At 37.6% G+C, this 20,123-nt stretch overlaps 1 long non-coding RNA gene across 1 annotated transcript; it reads left to right on the top strand.

Annotated features, from left to right (window-relative positions):
* The first annotated feature begins 14 nt into the window (after window positions 1-14).
* LOC147642863 (uncharacterized) lies at window positions 15-18,296 on the top strand. Its single transcript, XR_015272836.1, has 5 exons — window positions 15-149; window positions 924-950; window positions 5,585-5,668; window positions 18,012-18,064; window positions 18,141-18,296. It is a non-coding gene; the product is annotated as an uncharacterized LOC147642863 (long non-coding RNA).
* The last annotated feature ends 1,827 nt before the right edge of the window (window positions 18,297-20,123 follow it).

Below are 20,123 nucleotides of genomic sequence, written 5' to 3' on the forward strand. Positions count from 1 at the left end.
AGCTTCGGAATTTAGAGTGACCAGAAACAAAGGATACTAAAATATCAACATAAATATGGGTACTTTGATATTTTGATATTTTTCTTAATTTAAAAGAAAAAACCACCAAACGAGTCGGACGCGAAATTTAAGCTGCGAGAAAAAAAAGTGTAAGTGACTAAATACAGTGCAATTAATGTTTGGATATGCCAGTGCAGTTATATAATGTGCACCGAGCGCCGTTAAAAATAAGAAAAAAACAAAGAAACGGACCAACGCGTGTGTTCTGTTTTTTAGCTCGATTCTTTCTTTTTCGTCGCCCTCGCCGCCGCCGCCGTGAATCGAATATATGTATATAATTTACTATGGATCCGATCCGCGTGTCTGGAATATATTAATAAATACAGTGAAACCTCGTGTGTGCGTGTCCGCGGGGGTGTGCGAGGGTGACTGCCAGGGTGTACTGTGTGTGTTTGTGTGATTGTGCTGCAGCATTTTATTTATCTTCTCATATCTTTCGACAAAAAGCGAAAAGCAGATGAATCATTTTAATAATAGCGCCAGGATTCTACGTCACGATTCGCCTATTTGTGCATTTAACCGAAATAACGGAAAATCATCTGTGTGTTGCAGCCGCCTGCACTTTCCATGTGTTTTCTTCGTGTTTGTTTTATTGATTCCAATACCGACTCCAATTTCCAGTCCCCCTCCCCCCACTCCCCCGTTGGACATCTGTATTTGCGCTACTTCGTTTCCGATTTGGTGTAAACAATAACGGCAACCGGTTTTCGCGTGCAATTTTATCTTTCTAATATTACCTTTCCCCTCTCATTCTTCATGTTATCTTTTTCTTTGTTTCCTCTCCTCGATTTTAATCGTTTCCAAATTGAAATATACAAAAAATCGCTGGCGAACGTAAAACCATAACCACATAAATCAAGCAGTACCTGTTAAATCTGTAAATTATCAAGGTGAGTTCAAAGCCAATAATAAGGTGTTTTTTTTTCTTTTCATTTTAATTCTAAAAGTATTTGCATGATCAAAACGATTTTTGTAATCTTATTTGATTTTTATGTAAATGATCTCACACCAAGCTTTATTATAATTAATAGAGTTTATTTTATTCATTTAAATAAGAGAACGGTGGGTTATAAGAAACTGGTTATTCAGAAGTTTGCACTCTTTCGTCTTGACGATGTGTGAAAATATATTTGTAAGACATTTATTAATTGCTGTTAAAATTAGCGTAGTTTCACCAATGCTTATGAAAAGCAAGAAAGGAAACTATCATTGAAAGTATATTAATTAAGGAGAAAAAACAACTTAAAGGAGAGATAGAAAACCTTTAAAAGTAAAAACAGGCATTTTTGTTTAGGTTCTAAAACTGATTGCTTTATTATTGCTGACTGCTAATTTATTGTAAATAGTTTCGAACCTTCTCACCTAACCACTTTGAAATCTAATTCAAAGCCGGAAATTTTCTATTTAAAGAGCTGGTAAACTTTGGAGTTCCCGAGACCACACCTGTCCTGTGGTACTCCATTTTCCAGCTTAACTCTCCAGCTCAGAGTCAGCTTTTCCACACTGCTCTTAGCCTTAGCACTAATGTAACTGGAGGATAAGAATAAATGTTTGCCCTTAAGAGGCCCTCAAACAAAAAATAATAATAAAAAAAGCAAAGAATGGAAAAACTAGACCATAAACATAAATGCATTTCACAGCTGCCACAGCTTTTCACAATCGCATCGCCCAGAAAAACAAGAGCAAAAACCAAGTGCGACAAAATGGAAATCCAGGGCAGGCGCTAAAATACAACAAAAAAAGAAAATGAGACAGAAGCGGAAAAAGCCAAAGCCCAAGACGAATGCGCGCGGAAAATGGATGGAAGACAAAACACAAAGTTATTAGTTGAGGTGGGAAAAAAAATGCGGAGCTGATACCAAGGGGAAATGCGAAGTCAAGTGTGGAAAATCGCTAGCTGGGAAAAGCGTGACAAAGTCAAAAGCAGGGAGAAACTGGAGCATTGCTACAAGTCTGTGGCGATATGACATCATTGCAGGGGGCGTGGCAGCAGCACGACAATGACAAGCGTTGAAGTTTGCCAAAAAATAAAAGAGATCCAAGCCAGAAAGCATAATGTCGAGCCAGCGAAAAGCGGTCGCAAAGATTTGATGCATTAGCCTTGACATTATTTCAAAGAAGTGCAACAAATTACAAGAAAATCCACGGAAAAGTGAGTGAATAAAGAAAACTATATGTTATGTCTGAAGGAAACTTTAAAAAGACCAATCTAGAGTCTAGACTCTAGAAATGTCCTTTTGTAGAATGATGAACCCATCTTCAGAAGAATTGCAAGAAGGGAATTATCAAGAGAGTTGCAATCATGAACAATCCTCTGATAACAATAATCGCTGGAATAATCACCATTCGTTGAACCCCGTCCAGTGTATTGGTGCATTGACTCCAGATCTCATTTTGCTGTCGAGGCAATTTTCTTTACACCAATCACGGGGCTACCATGGCTGGCGTCGTCAAGTCATGACATTGCACTGTGGCAAAGGCCGAAGCACAATGGAATCGTACTCTTTGGATTTCAGTAGAAACATTTTGCCCCTGACTGCATAAATTATATTGGTCGAAACGTATTTTCAAGTCAGAGATAAGATAATTGTTATTTCGTTGCTATTTTTGCCTTCTATTAGCTCGGATGGTATTTTAAGATCTATAACCTAAAGAAACGTCTAATTTGGTCTCTAATTGAGGCCTCCTTTTTGGGGGGCACGTGTAAAGTGTGACATTTGTTATGAAGCCTTTTTGTTGGGGGCTCGTGTGAAATATTTTCATTAGCAACAATCGCTTTGGGCCACATTTATGGGACGTTGGTTCTCGAGAGACGTTAATGGTGTTTGTCTAGTTGGCAATGGAAGTGGTCATTAGCATATGTTGGCAGTGTGTAAATGTAACTGGTTTAACCTTAGTTTGCTAATATGATGTAAATTTATAATTATTTTTCAAAGAGAAACCTGGTTTAAATAAAAGAAACCCATCAGAAACCCTTAACAAAGGTATCCTTTGTCATCGCTAAACCACTCCCAAGTGCAGCCATTAAAGCCAATTGCTACTGCAGTTGACCTTTCTGTGTGGTGTGAATGCCATAAAGTGCATTTTTATGACCACAATGGGAAAGAACAGTTGCAAATGAAAAGGGCAAAAAAAGGAAGACCCCGTGTAATCAGCACTTGAAAATCCATTAAATATTTCTTTAGCTGGACATGAAATTTGAGGAGGTCTCTCTTCTATTCTACCCTCTGAAAATAACAACACTCTCTCTCCCCTAATAACCCATATACATAGGGGGGAAATTGATATGGCGCAGTTTGTTGTGACACTGATAAAATATGAGCCAAATTAGATAAAGTTGCGGCCAAGGACAAGTGTGTCTTTTTCACTTACTTTTACACTTTTCCCCTCTATTTTTTAGTTAGTGACGCTTATCGGCTTTCCAAGTCGAAGAGAGCGCGTAAAATTGTTTAGCTTTTATGAGGCCGGAGTTCAGCATTTTCATATGATTTCTTTCTTTTTTTTCGCATTTGCAGCTTTTTATGTTTTTCTTTCATTTTTGTTGTTTGTGTTGTGTTTGTTTGTTGGCCTTTCACGTGATAGGCTTTTGTTGTTTGGTGTATCTTTTGCTTCATTATTAATCGCATTTTTATCGCCACTTTAATAACATATGCCGCACAGTCGGGGGATATGGGAAATTGGGTGTTGGGAGATTGGGGAGTTTGGGGCGTCAATTAGCTGTCGTCTGGGCTAGGCGCTTTCACAATTTATCAAAAATACATCATCAGAGTGTCCATTGCGTTGTGTTAAGTGTTCGTTTTCCATTTCACGCTTTTTGTTGTCTGCACTTTTCCTCCGGGAGGAGTGTTATTACTAATTAAAACCTGACAGACATCATCAACGTGACCATGATCCAAGTGGGTAAGCTCCTTTGTTTTTGATGTGTTGCGGGGTTCGTTAGCTTTGTGTTTTTCCCCCTCCAGCCTTGTGCTGTGCAGTTTTCCCCCTTGCAAAAGTTCGCTGCTCGGCTGAATAAGAATTTGCAATTTGTTGTCTCAACAACTGTAACATGCTACCTTTGTTACGTTTACCTATGTGGATTTTAGCCCGGTCCAGCTTGGTTTTCCAGTTTTATTTCAGTCAGTCAGGCATTAACTTTTGCTCATTTAGCCACTTGGTTTATTCACTCAGCCAACCGGATGAGTGGGCTCATTCATTCATCCATCCATATATCTATCGTTTAATCAGACCCTTTAAAAGCCGGTTTGCTGGCTCTTAATATGATTAAGTTTTTTATGCTTCGACAGCTTCTAACGCGGCTCACTCACCTCCTGAGTTTGTTTATATTTCAATTTCTAGGGGTCTGCTCCATATTTTCTAGTAGAAGTTGTACAACTTCTCAAGTTTGCTTTGAGAGGGAGAAAAGTACAGGATTATCCCCTGCTAAAAGAACTCCTTGTGGGAGGTGAATAAGGTCAGAATTTATAGTTTTTTCATGTCCTAATCCGAGAAATATAGTTATGATGTCATGGTCAACGAAAAAATGATGCATGTAATATAGTAACAAATATTTCATGTGGTTTAACAACTTGACTTTCCCATATTCATATTTTATTTGTGCAAAGATATTGATTTTTGCGTTAGTTTTCTAACCGCAATGAAGGTGATATAATTATCAATTACCAGGGTAATCGAGTCTAAATTAAGAAAGTTTATGGGCAAGGAAATGATTCACTTTAAACATAAATGGCAACAAATGAAACTCAGGTTCAAGCCTTTTATTGACCAAACACTTTTCGCGATTTATTGATTTGAATCTCCATGCAAACCCCCTCAATGCAATTTCTCAATTTCTCAATTGAAATCATCCAAACAAATTGCATTTGCATGCCATTTTATTGGGAGTCAAAGCGAAGGCCAATTAATGGCAGTGAACAGAAGCAGCGTTCAATGTGAATATTCAAAGTGCTGACAGGCGACAATGTTTGATCGGTTCATGAGTAAGTGAGTGAGTGGGTGAGGGGGCGGCATTTGGCCATAATATATATAAACAAATCTATATTTAAATTGAACTCATGTCATTGGCACTTCAATTTTGAAATTCGACAGTCGCCGGATGTGTGTTCACGATGAAAACAATAGCAGAAATGTTGTAGGACCACCCTCCATCAAGGGTGGCCAACAATTTTTGTTTACAAATACATCTATATCGAGTATTGTGCACTTTTTAAGTAACACTGTATTGGTGGTAGTTTTGTCTTATTCACATGATTCACTTTCCTCTTATATTCAAAACCGTCAGAGATCAGAAGATGACGTATTTTGGCCACCAAGCTCAAGATCAAGTAATAGAATTAGCCACTTGAAGAAAATATGGGGGTTTTTTGCCAATGAAAATTTGGATTTTAATACTGAAAAATATTTGCTTTGCTTTATTTCAACACCTCAATTATTTTCCTAATCGATGATCCAATTCTTAGGCATTTTTTTGTAGCCATTTGCTAATCAATAAATTTAATCAATTCGGTTTTGCTTCTGATTTCAGTGAACCAAAAGCAAAAACGACCACAAATCATATTTCTCGCCTTCCCATCACAAATGTTTTTGGCCAGCGAATTTGCTTGTTAAGGTGAGTTGTTCAAAAGATATATGTGTATATATAATATATATAATTATACATATATTAAAGCCATATGCGTATTAGTGTAGATTGGCGATTCTCAATGACTAAGAGTGCCATATTTAATGACTGATAATTGCTCTTGGACAAGGGGAGCCTTCACCATGGCAAAGCGATTTATTTTGTCAGATTAGATAGGTGCTTATCAGGCAGTTAAATGCAAGTTATATTTCTATAGAACAAAGCCTTAATAGAGGTAAAAAAATTAATAAAAACCAAATTTTATCAATAGTTAATTGCCTGCTATAATCTCCCCTTCAACTAAGCAAAATTATTGATATTAATCACTGATCAAAGGCAATCATTGCCACCTGGACAAGGGCTCATTTGCACTCGCACCCGGCTGCTATCAATCTTGACCAGTCCGATGCTCCTCATGCATTTTTAATTGGCAAACAGCGATGATACCCCAAGGAACAGTTCTCTTCTGTTGGCCGAGGGCCAACTTGAAAAGGGCAAAGTTTATTGGGCCAATAATACAATCGAACGACGGCGGAGACTGGGAATCGGTGGAAATCGACGAGAATCGAGAGTCAAGAATCGAAAATCGAAACGAAATTGAAACCAAGAAAACCCAAGCAAGCCAAAAGCGAATGGCAAAAACTATTTTTAATTATCTGTCGGCTTTGACAGTTTTTCAGTTTCGATTTCTAGCTTGCAGAATTTCATTTCGCTTGAATTGACCCACCCACTCGCTCCACGGTTGGTTTGCCCACGGAAAATGGAAATCTAAATATATTCCAAGAGATAAACAAGAGCCGAAAAAGGAGGAAAAACTTTCATCGATGGAAAATTTTTGTGCAACATTTATTCTACTCACACCAAACAATGCCCCGCTTGCCTTTCTCCGTTCTCCGCTCGTTCCTGCTAATGTTAGCGTAAAGAAAGCTGATTGTATGGGGCATTTGTATTCGGGGCTCTTCAATTGCCATTTCATTTATATTTTTAATTACCCAAAGCAATCTAGAGAGAGTGAGACACTCGCTTGCTCTTTTTATTTTTCTCTGACTATTTTATTTGCCATTAAATGTACAATTTGTCAAAAAGAAAAAAAACCACAAAAACTATTTTCGTGTGTGTTTTTATGCGCCCTCTCACATATTATATTGTAGTTCAATTTTAATTTTAGTTGCTGCTGCTGCCGGGCATTGTAATTAGCTTTGCGGTGGGTTTATTGAACTACAAGTTCAACTCCCCCCGCATACACACAATATACACAGCAGAAACTAACAACAAACAAATATAACACAACACACACATTAGACATGTTTATGCGTTTCGGGCTATTTACGGCCAAGGGTCCCGGCCACAAAAAATATTGATGTTTTTATAGACATGCCCAGTTCATTGCCATGGGGGAAATTCTATGGCCCCAGGTACATACATACATACTATACACAGTAGTTGTAGTTATACTCCGGGAACTGGTTTTGCTGATCTAATAACTCCCACAAGCCCAGCGATTATTTCGATTAATGTGCTGCCTTTGCCACAATTTTAAATCAATTTTGAACAACAAATTATTATGATTAAGAACATGTGTATGGTTTGTACAGATCTCAGATAGGTTGAATCAGTATCGAGGCATTTGAAAATGTTTCTTAATAATGGGTTTTATGTTTTATAATATATATTGATGGGATTAATTATATAGAGCATACAGATCTTGGATGATACTCCAAGTTCTTATATTTCATGTACTTATTCTATATATTTCTTATATATTATAAAATTCCCAGTAAATTTTCCTTTTATGGTATGCATTTCTGGAGCGTATTTCCCACTAATTAAAAGTCTTAAACAATGTTTAAACAATTCTATTATCACCTGCTGAAATAATAAGAAAACACAAAAGCAAAGCAAATGCGATTCAGCGATTCAGCAAATAGCATTTCCTTATCAAAAAAACATGTGTAGTTTAATTTAATGATTGGCGCCTAATACAAATACCTACTCTGCCTCTCGTCTGGGGGTTCCTCGCTCCATATAAGGCAACTCTCATTAGTCCGCCTATTGAAATCGAACTTGGGGCACTGATAACGATACCGATTGTGATTGGAAATCGACCTGCGGAAGGTGTTGATGCGATAAGCACGTTTGCAATCGGGGCGGTGAAACCTTGACCAACTAAATTGGGGCTAATGAATCAGCTGATTGATCACGACTCCGATCCAACCCATATAAGGCAGCCCAAAGTTGATTTCGAAAGGCATTTCCTTTGCCTTTTGCGGACGCCGCCTTTTGGCTTCTCTACGATTTTCCAATCGGCAAACGTAAATCCAATTATCAATCGGATCAATTGGAAAGTCGAACCAAGGCAACCGCAGTCCAATAAACGGGGCGTGTCAGTGCAATTAAGGATGGCAGAAGGGCGGAGCGATTTTTGGTGCCGTTGAAGGAAAAGTAAAGCCTGGAGCTGAGTGCACCGAAACAAAATGCTATGATCGATTATCAAAAATAAATTGATCTTGGCATAAGTAATGTAAATATTACACAATTTGGGGTCCTAGAATATATCAGTCTTTTATCAGGGGTTTTAATTATTATCCTATTATGATATATGTTATAGTTTTAAACCGAACATTTTTTATTTTTACCTATTTATAGGTCATTTTCATTTAGGAAAATAAAACAAGATTATTTAGAGATTGAAAAACATATGTCAAAGAAGAATTTAGACACCAAATTAAGTAACAAGATACCAAAAGATATTTGTACTCTATAAACAAAATATAAAACTTTACTTTTATATTGAAAACTGTTTCTATATTTGATTTTTCTAGAGGAGATTAAATTCGAAAAATATTTTCATTAGTTACTTTCAGGTTGAAAGCAGCATTTTTTTTTCGAGTTGGATAGTTCCCTAGAGAGCTGTTCTCATAAGAGATGATGCTTGGCTTGGCAAACAAGTTTCTCCCTCTCTCTCTCTCTCTTTCTCTGGGAGATTCCCCATCTCTTTCTCCGCTTCTGGTTGCGCATGAATCATTTTTTGTTTTTGTGCCACTCTGCTTTGCTCAGTGCTTTGTTGCTTTTTCTGTGTGTGTTTTTTTTGGAAAGGTAACTAAACTATGTACACACTTCAATGTACAGTTAAAGGGCATCGCTGGAGAGCTGCGGGGCAAGCTGGGGAGTGGGGAGAGGGAGAAATTGAGTTTATGACGTTTGCACTTAACCCCCAGTGGAAAACATGGCACAGTTATCATTCGCTAGCTTTCCTGCCCAGCAGCGGAAGTTTGTCGGTCGAGCGTGAATCGATCCACGGAGCTCAACTCGCTTGCCACTCGTTACTAATTCATTCATTGTGCGAGAAGTCAGTCAGTCACTCAGTCAGTCCGTCAATCAGTCACTTTTGTCCAGCCAGTTAGCTAGTGAGTCAATGTATTTCGATTTGGGGCTTTTCAAGCTTTGTTTTTAACTGTGTGTTTGCTTGCTGCTTGAATGCATTGCCAGCGGATATTGGCAATGCAACTGAAAGAATTTTACCTCTATCAGCCCCCTTGTAACACTCCCCGAAACTGTCTAATTTATTTACTTTTGTATAGTCTCTAGAGGATCTTGCATCATAATCAAGTCAAGTTTAAAAAATAGCAACTTAAAATAAACAATACTCATATTTTTAAGCTTGTAAAAGCTAATATTTAATGGGTTTACTCAGAAGTAAACCTGAAACAATTTAAAGTTGGCATAGGTCTGATGTTTTCTGTTTCCATGTTTCAAGGAAATTGAGTTTTCCAGAAATAATAACAATTATATTTCGTGTAATTTGTACTCATAACAACAAACAAGTTTCCCTTGCTTACAGAATTAATTTTGCAAATGGTTTATCTTGCTATTGCAATTCTTGATTCTTAAAATATCAACAAAAAAGAATAAATGTGATACTCTTTGATTTGTTGTATGTTAAACTAACATATTATTTAATAAATAAAAGATTATTCCTTCTTTATATATATTTTATGTATTATTTGTTATACAATTCCCATTTATAAGACCAATTTCTTGAGTTCTTTTCACTTCTTTTAATTTTAAATAAATATGAACATTTAGGTGAAATTGTTTTCCCTCGTTTAACTTCAAATGTACTTTAATTTGTTTCACTTTTAATGACATGCCCAATTGCTTTCTTATAAAATTCCACCTACAGAATGGGTAATGAAAATGAAAAATCACAAAAAACCGTCACTGGTTCATGGTCAGATCGTGCGCCTAATGACAGCCAACGATTTTCAGGCGGCATAATTATGCCAACTATTTTAGCAGGAGGTAGTATTAGTGGTAGTAGTAGTTGCAGTAACTGCACTGCAAACAATTGTTTCATTTACATAGTGCAGAGTCATGGAATCTGGTCAATGAATCCCACTGGAAAAGCTCCCTCGCAGCACAAACAAAGAGAGCAAGGAAAAAACCGAAATTGCCAAGAGCACGCCAACACACAGTCACCATGTCGGACAAGAAGTCTACACACGCGATGGTTAATCTCGTAGGGAATATGCTATATAATATAAATGCCACGCCCACGCCCCGAACAAGGTTTATAATGGCCACATTTATTGACCACAAAGTAGCAGAGGTACAAAACCCGAACAGCTCATGGACCAGACCAATGGATGAGTGGGCAGGTGTCTTGGCTCACAGTGTGTCTTGGCAGTGTGTGTGTGGGTTGTCTCGTAAGCGCCAAAAGTTGACCATTATTAACAGTTTTTTAAAAACAACTCAAGTGGCCAAGGTAAACAAAAAGCAAAGTGATCAGGCTAAGCTGAAGCACGTGCTGCCACAAAGTAGGCCAAAATTTTAAACAAAAAGCCGAAGAAAACGATAAAATAATGCCTTATAAGTTATATATAAATTTATATTTCCGTTTCGGCATTTATGGCAAAATAAATATGGCATAAATGTTCACTGTGTCGTATGAGTAATGTCATGAAAGTTCTAGCTTTTAATGGCTTACACAGTTTGTTGCAGCATTTCAACTTCTTGACAACTTTCGCTGCCTCTGCCTCTTGCAACATTGTACAACGTGTCGCATGAGTAATGTTAGGCATTTAGAAAGCGAAACTTTGCCGCTACAAAGTGCAGCATTCCTGAGAAAATTGCTAAATGCTAAGTGAGAGCAGAAGCAAAGGCATTTAACTAACAAGATTCTTACGCCACAATGGCAGAGGAAAAATGTATTGATTTCGGTTTCAGGCAAAACTTGTTGCTTGCCTTTGAAATAAATTACGCAATTTAATACTCAAGCTATTAAATTTAAATGAAAATATTTTCGTGGCGGCCAATTTGATAAGTGGAAAAACGCTCATCAATCTGTCAGACAACGATCGCTCCATCACTCTGTCCAGACACAGAAGTTTCCTCAATATTTCATCTAAACAAAGTTCACTGACTTTCCATTGTTCACAACAAAAAAATAGATGGAGAAAAGAATGTTTGACCCAAAAAAGAAACTTGGAAATTGTGCGTTGATGTGCAGTGGAAGTGACGGGAACTGTCAACGGAATGTATATACATAGATATATATATATATAAAACATATACAATATATGTTTTGTAGTAACAACACTAAACATAATGCTCGTGATAGCCACATAATGACGATGGAGATTATGATGCTGCTGATTAGACCAACGAACCGACTGGCCACTAAATGAAATGAAACTTTATCGGATTAAATTTATGACAATTTTATGGCCAGTGGTCGAGTGGTAGACGGGGTTGATTAAATAAGTAACATTACACGGAGAGAAAGAGGAAGTTGAAAATTAAAAGAATAAAGCTATTAAAAATGTTTAATGAACATTTCTAAAATTTGTTTAAAGTCATATGGTTCTAAAATGAAAACATTACTAGAACTTAGCCTATTTTTATTTGAATATTAATTCAGCGACATACAGCCAAGTGTTGTTTAATTTTAAATCAATCAATATGACTTTTCTTTTTAGTGTAGGACAATCAAAATTCCTTTTGCTTCTACAACTGCTGATACAGTTTTTTCCGCTGCCTTTGGCAACTTCCTTGAAGTTTATGGCGTGTTGCATGCCTCGAGCTGCATGAGGCATGAAAGAAGCGTGGAGCCGCTGTTCGGGGAGGCACTGTTCGATTCATGCCCCACATTATGTGGCTCGGCAGACCTCGCTGCGTTTTTCATTTCTCCTCTAGAGCTGCTTGACAGCCCGTCCCGCTGTCTGTCCGACTGACTGACTGACTGCCTGCCTTTCTGTCTGTCGTGTGCTCACTCAATTAGCGTTCAGAGGACCGAAACAGCAACAGAAACTAAAGCAGCAAACGCAGCAGCAACAGCAACAGCAGCAGCAACAGTTGCAGCGGTCCGAGGATTGTGCAAATATTTGCGCGTTAAAACAAAACAGCAAATGAAATTGTCTAACAACCGGGCCTCAAATATGTGCGAGATCGCCGCTGGGTGGCTTCTGCCGCCACTATTGTTGCAATGAAAATGCCAGCGGACAAAGAAATCGAATCGAAATAGTTGCAAATAATAGAAACAGCGAAATAAATGCCTAAATATAAATAAATATTGTAATGTAAAAATAGTTGCAGTTGCACTTTAAATGATTTGATTGCTTTGCTTCGTTGAGCTTTGCTTTCGTTTAGGTTACAAATATTATTTTGCATTTCAACAGCTCATCTCTTGTAAAATGCCGATTGCTCATACGCCATGGTGTACCTGGCGGGTAAATAATCATCTAATCACTTGGCAAATTAGGCATTTAATGACACACATTAATTGCTACTTTGCGAATTCTGTTGTTGTCATCGCAGTAGAAACAACTCCCAGCAATTATTTATATGAATTCAGAATATTACTCATACGCCGGGTGTGCTACTGGGATTTAAAGAATAATTCCAAGGCAAACAGGGCAATAATAGAATGACTAGATAAGCTGAATCTTGCCCTCAATTCTAGAAGTTGTATAGAAATCAGTGGTGAGTTTTAAGGGAAATACACTTGTTATATGACTATTATACTTAGAATGTTTATATTAAGATTTCTGGTGACAATGCAAACTAATAGTTTATGAGTATTAATTCTTCTTCTCATAATTTAATTGTTTAATCTAGTGACTTAAAGTGAAAAACTCTCAATTCGCTAAACTAAACTATCTCACACACACCCGTTAATTCTCTGGGGAAATGTGGAAAGTGAAAATCAAAGTGACATGTGTTAACTATGTGCCTCATGTTCGAATATTCATGGCATATTAATGCCAAGAGCTGTGCAAATTAATACCAAAATGAGAGTGAGTCTCCGCCCCCGACATCGAACAAACAAACACGTTTGGCAAGCAAATAAATAAACACGCAGCAGCTGGCATGAATACAAGACCAATTTGCAAGGCAATCCCAGGCAATTGACACTTTGTTTGTTTTTTCATTATCGATAAATGTTTGTCCATTGTTATCGATTCGCGCGATCAGTGCCCCTGTAATAGCCCCACATGGAGATATAGCCTCGATCGCTTGGGTTTCCAATGAAAACGCTGCATCCCAATTTGGGCACTCACTTTCCTGTCTCAACATTTTTCGCATCCGCCGGCCATATGTGCTGGGAAATTCAGAGTCAGTTGCCAAGGATGTTTTGCATTGCAATGGCAATTCATCAACACCGGCAGATTTGTCATGCGGCAGACGCATAATTAAATACTTTCACCTGTGCAACAAGCTACACCTGCAAATGCAGATACAAGATACATCGTTTTCGTTTTCGTTTTCATTTTCATTTTCATGGCCAACCCGAAGCTGGCGAAGCCAATGCACTAAAAATAGGCGCATTGCCTTTGCCAGAGAGACATTTTTCCTAATAGTCGTCGCACTTCACGCACACTCAAAGATAGAGACACCTATGGTGTGCAAGAGTCAGGGACAGGTGACAGGCTGTGGTGGCCAGGAGTCGCTCGGATTCAGATTCAGATTTGGATTTGGATGTGGTCGGTGGACGGTGCGTGAAAATCGCAATTATTCACCTCGGGCCTTGGCACTTAATGTCGCCAACTTTCTGCGCGAGTGCTCTAAAAATATCACCCAAAAGTGCCCAGCCTCCACTTTGTGTATGTGATCCTGTCATATATAAGTGAGTGAAGGCACCACAAAAGAAGAAGGAGGAAATCTTTAAGGGAAAACTTGAGAAAATGTCTCGGATGGTAGGTAATAAATCTGACAGATAGTTTTTGTTTATTTTAATAGGAAAAGGTACATGCAATTTAATTGTTCTCTTGAAATTTGATGCAAGTTTAAGATTTATTTGAAATAGCATTTAAATCCAAAAGGAAATTTCCATTAGTTCTGTTGTATTATGTGAAAACTCTTTCAACTTTTCACATAGAATGTGTTCGTGTTTTTTTAGAACTTGTTTGAGGTCAAAAAATACTTTGAAGATGTTAGACTGAGAAGCTGCATCCTTGAATGGGGTTTATTTAAAAGAGGAGTAGTAGTGTTTACACTAAAAACCCGGAGACCCAGCCGGCGGGCAGCTGTGTGTGTGCATCGAGTGGGCCCGTGCCCGTATCTTTTGGATGCAAGAATATCGCTGCAGTGCCTGCAGATACATTTTCCTATTTTCTTGTTATTTTTAAACAAAGTGCACGACCCAAACGCCGCTTTCTGCGTTGGTTGTGTGCGATGTGTGTGTTTATTTTCCGCAGCCCGTTTATTTGTTGGCTTTGCCTTTGTATTTTCTGTCAGATACTAGAAAAGTTTGATGAGCGGCAAACCCGAAAAGCCAATATTGTGTTCGACACGGCCCAGCATTTGACACAAAGGCAACGAAAGAGACGACAATGAACTCTCAATGAAAGTGCAATTAAGTGCAGGCAATGTTCGCCGCTAATTGCATTTATCGCTTAGATGTTAATTATGCTGCCGAGTCTGAGCTGAGCTTCGGCTGATTATGCAGGGAGGAGCACCGCAGCGAGTCACCTCGAACTCTGGGGAGGTCAATGATATAACAGATAATTAACTGCCGGCATTGTATTTGCCTCTCTTTTGTTTGTCTCTCTCCCTCTCTCTCTCTGTGTGTGTCTCTCGTATCTGTCTCTCTCTGGTGGCTAAAGGTCAGGTCACCCATCTGTCTTGCTTGCCGAGAGCCAGCCATATCTCAGTTTGGTCATCTTTTCAGATACAGTATCTTTTGCAGTGTGTGTGTTGTGCTTGTTTGGTGCCGCAGACTAGTCTGTCTTTGAGCTGCTTAAAAACAACCATAAATCTGAAAAAATACATTATTTATCATATTAGATTGCAGTACACATTTCAACTGCTTTCAAATGTGTTTCAATACATTTTAATACTTTTGAAATAAAAATAATAGTCTTTAACTAGCGAAAACAGGTATAACAAGAAGGGAAACTAAATTCACAAAGTAGAAGCTTATATACTTTTGCAGTTTGTAATTGAATTATATGATCCCATCGGTAATGGATCATAACTAAGCTTAAAATAAGTTTATTCATTTATCGATATTTTTATATGACAAATTTTTTGACTTTTTCACATCGCTACAAACTTCGGATTAATAATATAATATTAGGGTATAAAAAAAACTATTTCATGATTTCATTGTGTTTATATTTATGATTATAGTTATAATTTCTATTAGTCATATGTATGTTTGCTTAAAATATAAGAGTTAAATATATATTTCCCCTTCACTTTTTGCTTGGATTATGAAATCAGGGTTCGGTATTTGTCAAGAAACTTAATACAAATATAACTATATATGATGTATTCTGATAGCGCTATTATATTAAGCTAGAATTGAATGTTTTCGCTTATGAAAATCGAATTATAATATTCTTATAATGAAAAGTAATCTCTTAAGTTAATATTTATTAAAAAAATGCTTACATAAAACGTAGCTTATATGAATTTCTAAGGAAGTTAAAGCTGGAAAGGTTCTTCCCATCACCTTTTGCTTGGATTACACCAACAGCTTTTCATATTCATCAAAAAGTCTGTCCAAACTAATGAACAACATCAAGCCGAAAAATTTGCATATTTATGTTGAAAATTTCATTAAAGTATTTTTTGGGTGCGGTCAAACGAACATGTATAGAATTTTTGGCCGCTGGCAATACACACAGACACACATACCATACCATACTTTTATTTATTAGGTTAAAATTCGCTATGCCATTAAAGAGCTTCGAGTTATGGGCCAACAGGGAGAGCAATGTGTATTCAATAGGGGAAAAGTCGGAAAAGTTAGAGTCGCAACTAGTGAAAGCGCCGCCAACTTGCAGCCAGTAAGCGCAACTTGGCTAGTTTTCCTTAAGGCTCAAAAGACTTTGGGGCCAAAAGCAGCCTGCAATCATATTTCACCTTAGCTCTGGCTCTGAGTTTGCTGCACTTGTCGTGGTTGTTGTTATTGTTGTTGTTGTCGCTGTGGTGGCTATAACTGAACACTTGCCATTGCACACTTGGCCAAGTTTGGTAACTTTTGACGGCTGCTGCGGCAACCAGCGAAGCAAACCAGCTAACAACAAAACGAGTTGTGATGTGGCCGTTGTTATTGTTTGCATGCTAGTATTTCTAACTATTTTTTTCTTTTCTTACGTTTTTTTCTATTATTATTGTTGGTTTTGTTGTTTTTGTTGTGGTATCTCAGAGAGTCTATCCCCATTGGCAACATTTAATTTCATTCATTGCAGGCAGCAGCAAAACGGCAGCCGCCGAAACTTTGCAAACCTTTTTTGTTGCTCCTGCTGGTTGATATCCTTTGAAATGAACGGGGAGCTTTAACTGTGACTTGGAGGTTGGCTTAAAACTATAATAATAAATTCACCATATTTATTATTCTTTTTATTATTATTACCATTGTTGTCAATGTTTTGAAAAACATATAAAACATATTTTGCAGAATAAGTGTCATTTATTAGAAATAAAATACAAAGCTTATAATTTTTTATAATATAAAGTAAGAGATAAGAGCAAAGACATTCTTTTAAAATTTAAGTGTAAATAATATTAAAGCAGCGGTAGTAAATATAAATATAAAAATCTTAGCTTTGTAATTGTTTTTAAAAAAATACTTACCTTCGATAGTAATTTTTGTATTGCAATATCTTTTCTGTTTCGATTTGACTCATTATTTACGTGTAGCTTTAAAATGTTTTCCTTTTTTTAGCTACGCCCAGAATCATAAAATATCTCTCAAGTTTCTCCACTCAAACTATTTGTAGATGGTTTATTTTCAAGATATATATAACTTTTTATAGGGCATTCCAAAGTTAACTCTCGTGCAAATGCAATTTTTGTGCAATTTTACGACGGTGCGGTTAGCCACGTGATTTTGTGTTTGGGTTTTCTTTTTTACCTTATTTTGTTTTGGCGTTGTCTCCGGCTTTCCTTGTTGTTGTGGCTGGAGGTTTTCAGCATTTTCCGCTGGGGGACTCGAAGCTCTCTGGAAGTGTTTTATTCATCGTCATTCGTTGGAGCGTCATCGTCGTCTTCCAGCGCCGGAGTTTTAATGCCATTTTCGTGCCTGGGCTGTTGCTTTGAATAAATGCCCCGGTCGTATGTAGCGTAGTTTTTGGCCATTTGCTGCAGTTTTAACTGTTTCGAGTGGAGGGTCTGCTGCGGGACAGACGGACAGACAGGTAAAAAAGGATGTGGTAATTGCCATGCGGTAGCCGACGTTACCTAAGCAGGTGTTTACGTCTGCGATTTTGTTTGTTTACCTTGTCTGCCATTGCAATTGAACATGCAATAAATAGTTCTTGCAATCTGTCGTTTCCAATCTGCATTTCGATGGAGGCCTTGCCCATATTTTCGCATTTAATTTGAACAAAAATTGGGCTTGCATTTATGAGGAATTTATGTAAACAAAAAGACTTTGACTCGGGGTTATACCCTTTCTGAAGAAAATGAAATAATTCTAGTAAATGTAATCTCAAAACCAAAATGTTGATTGCCTTAAACAAGAGTATTTCTTTGTTCGTTGTACTTTTCATGCAAATTTTGTTATTCTTTTTTGCCAATCTTTCTGTTTTGTTTTATGGAACCCACGCGACACGCTGTGAGCCAGAAAAATCCATCATAAGCCCAGAGACATTTATAAATTGGCTTTCAGTTGTTCAGTTTGTGTGTTGCCTTCTGTCAGAGTTATTCACGCCGTCCCACATGATTATAATGAAGGCCCCCACCGATATCTTTAATTGGCCTCAACATTGAAATGTCACACGAGTTGGTAGCATAATAATTATATGTAGACAATAAATTAAGCTTTTGGTATTTGAATTGAACTCGGCTAACTATCTCACATTTCCCTTGTTTTTGCTTTCAGGTTAATGCTGCATATATGACAGGCCCACACGACATCGACAGCGACTGAGACAAGTAAGTGTACAATTAAACCACGCAAAATGGAATATTTATGCAAATTTCTGCACTTTTTTTTTTTTATTAAATTTAGTTTTTTTTTGCAAGAGGAAAACTTTGTCCGGGCCTGACCCCAATCCCAGTTCCAGTTGTAGTGCAAGTAGAGCAGAATGGAGTAAATCCCCACGCCCAGTTGAGTTTAGTTCCTGTGCAGGCGGCATATATATACATATGTATATATTCTCCTTTATTTTTAATTTATTTTAATGTGGGTTTCACTGCTGTGTAAATCTGGGATGAAGTCCCTTGGCGGAAGAAGAAAAGTAGGCTTGAATCCCATACAGATGAGGGAAAATTGTATACAATCAGGCTTGGCTTGGCAAAATGATGTCAACGGAAAAGGATTATCCCACAAAGGATGCTGCGGGACAGGAAAATTGAATTGCTTCGCCTTTACTTTACCAATGATGTCATTTACGAAGCCATAAAATTGATTTTGCATTAAAATTCGTTTAGCAAGAAATTCGCTTGCGCAAGAAAGTGAGCTCGAGGCGGGGAGTCAGTCACTTTGAATCAATTAATTTGCTATTTCTGTGCGTACAAGTCGAAGGCGCCTCACAGATCCTCTGATGCTGCTCTCTCTCTCTCTCTCTCACTGCGAAAATGTTTGGCTCTTGGCCCGCAGCAGCATCGTTTGCTGACCCAATTTCAATTGGCTAAGAATAGCGAAAAATGTTTAAACTTACATACTGTGCTGGTCCATTCGAATCTCTGTTCAGCCTCAGATTACACATATATATATTTAATTCTTCAGCGAGTGACAGAACGAAGAGGCTTTGAGATTTGATGTATCTGACGGATTGCAAAATAAATGTATTTCCCAGGAGGGTGCCTCAATATTTTCAATACTCAATTACTATAACGTGTGTGCCGCTGTCAACGCTTCGCCTATAGCCCACTAATTAAATCTAATTTATTTATTCACGTCTGTTGGTGGCAAATCAAGTACACAAACGAATTTATAACAATGCCCAAAAAGTTTCAGTTGGCTGACAACCAAAAGTTGCAGCTAAGATTTATTCTATCAAATCTATTTTAATTGTTTTCCTCTTGTCATCTTGCTGTAATTGTAATTGTGAAACCCGGCCAAGAATAAGGCAGGCAAAGGCGCCAAGGGGCGTGCCTACTAATTGTCCCACTTGGTGCAAATAATTATATATATTTTATTTATGTTTTCCCCTGCCAGAAGTGCACAGTGAGTGCCCCTAATCTTCGCACAGATTCATCGATGGCGCTTCCGCATATTTGTTTGCGTGATGTTCTCTCTCTGTCTCATAAATCAATTTGTTGCAATTCAAACAATGTTTTGTGTCTGTCGATCAATTGGCATAGGAATCAAAATTAGAAGACAACGGGGCGCAAATAAATCTATTTATTTAGTTGCCAAGAGGTGCTAGAATCTGATTTAAAATTGAGATGTTTATTAGTGGAAAATATTCACTTATTCGGTTTTCTCTTCAATTTTCGTACCCTCTTCACGTTCCGCTGACATATTTCTAGCGACAAAATGTCACATGAGAATCGAACGTATAAAATACCAAACAAATATTTAAATTACGTGACTTTCATATACAAATTTATATGGTGGTTTCTTTCTTAGAAAGTAACCAAAGGGCTTTCTTATCGACATGCTTCCTAAGACTACATATAAATACAAAACCCAACCCCTTGTTTCTAGATAAAGACACTTGTTCGATGTATTCCGCTTGTAGATACAATATCTATAAATCTATAATTAGAGTCACTTGTGTGTATCAACAGTTTGTGACAAGGTTCCCACGTTGTTCTCTGTTGATTCCATTCCTGGGGGTGGTTGGGTGACTAAATGGTTCCTGTCTTTTGTCCACCTGGCTGACTTTCCATTGTATCTTTGTTATTCGCTTTCATATAATTCCCTTAAAAGTGATCCCAATCAGAGGCGTCAGCTTCATTACCGATCCAGTGGCTGCTCAACGAGCATCAAAAAATTGCCTAACAACTCAAATAAATAAATAAACCCAAAATATTGTGATATAAT

Source organism: Drosophila serrata, unplaced genomic scaffold (genome assembly GCF_035046125.1).
Source record: "Drosophila serrata isolate PLE 108 unplaced genomic scaffold, ASM3504612v1 contig_344, whole genome shotgun sequence".
In the NCBI taxonomy this organism is placed as follows: Eukaryota; Metazoa; Arthropoda; class Insecta; order Diptera; family Drosophilidae; genus Drosophila; species Drosophila serrata.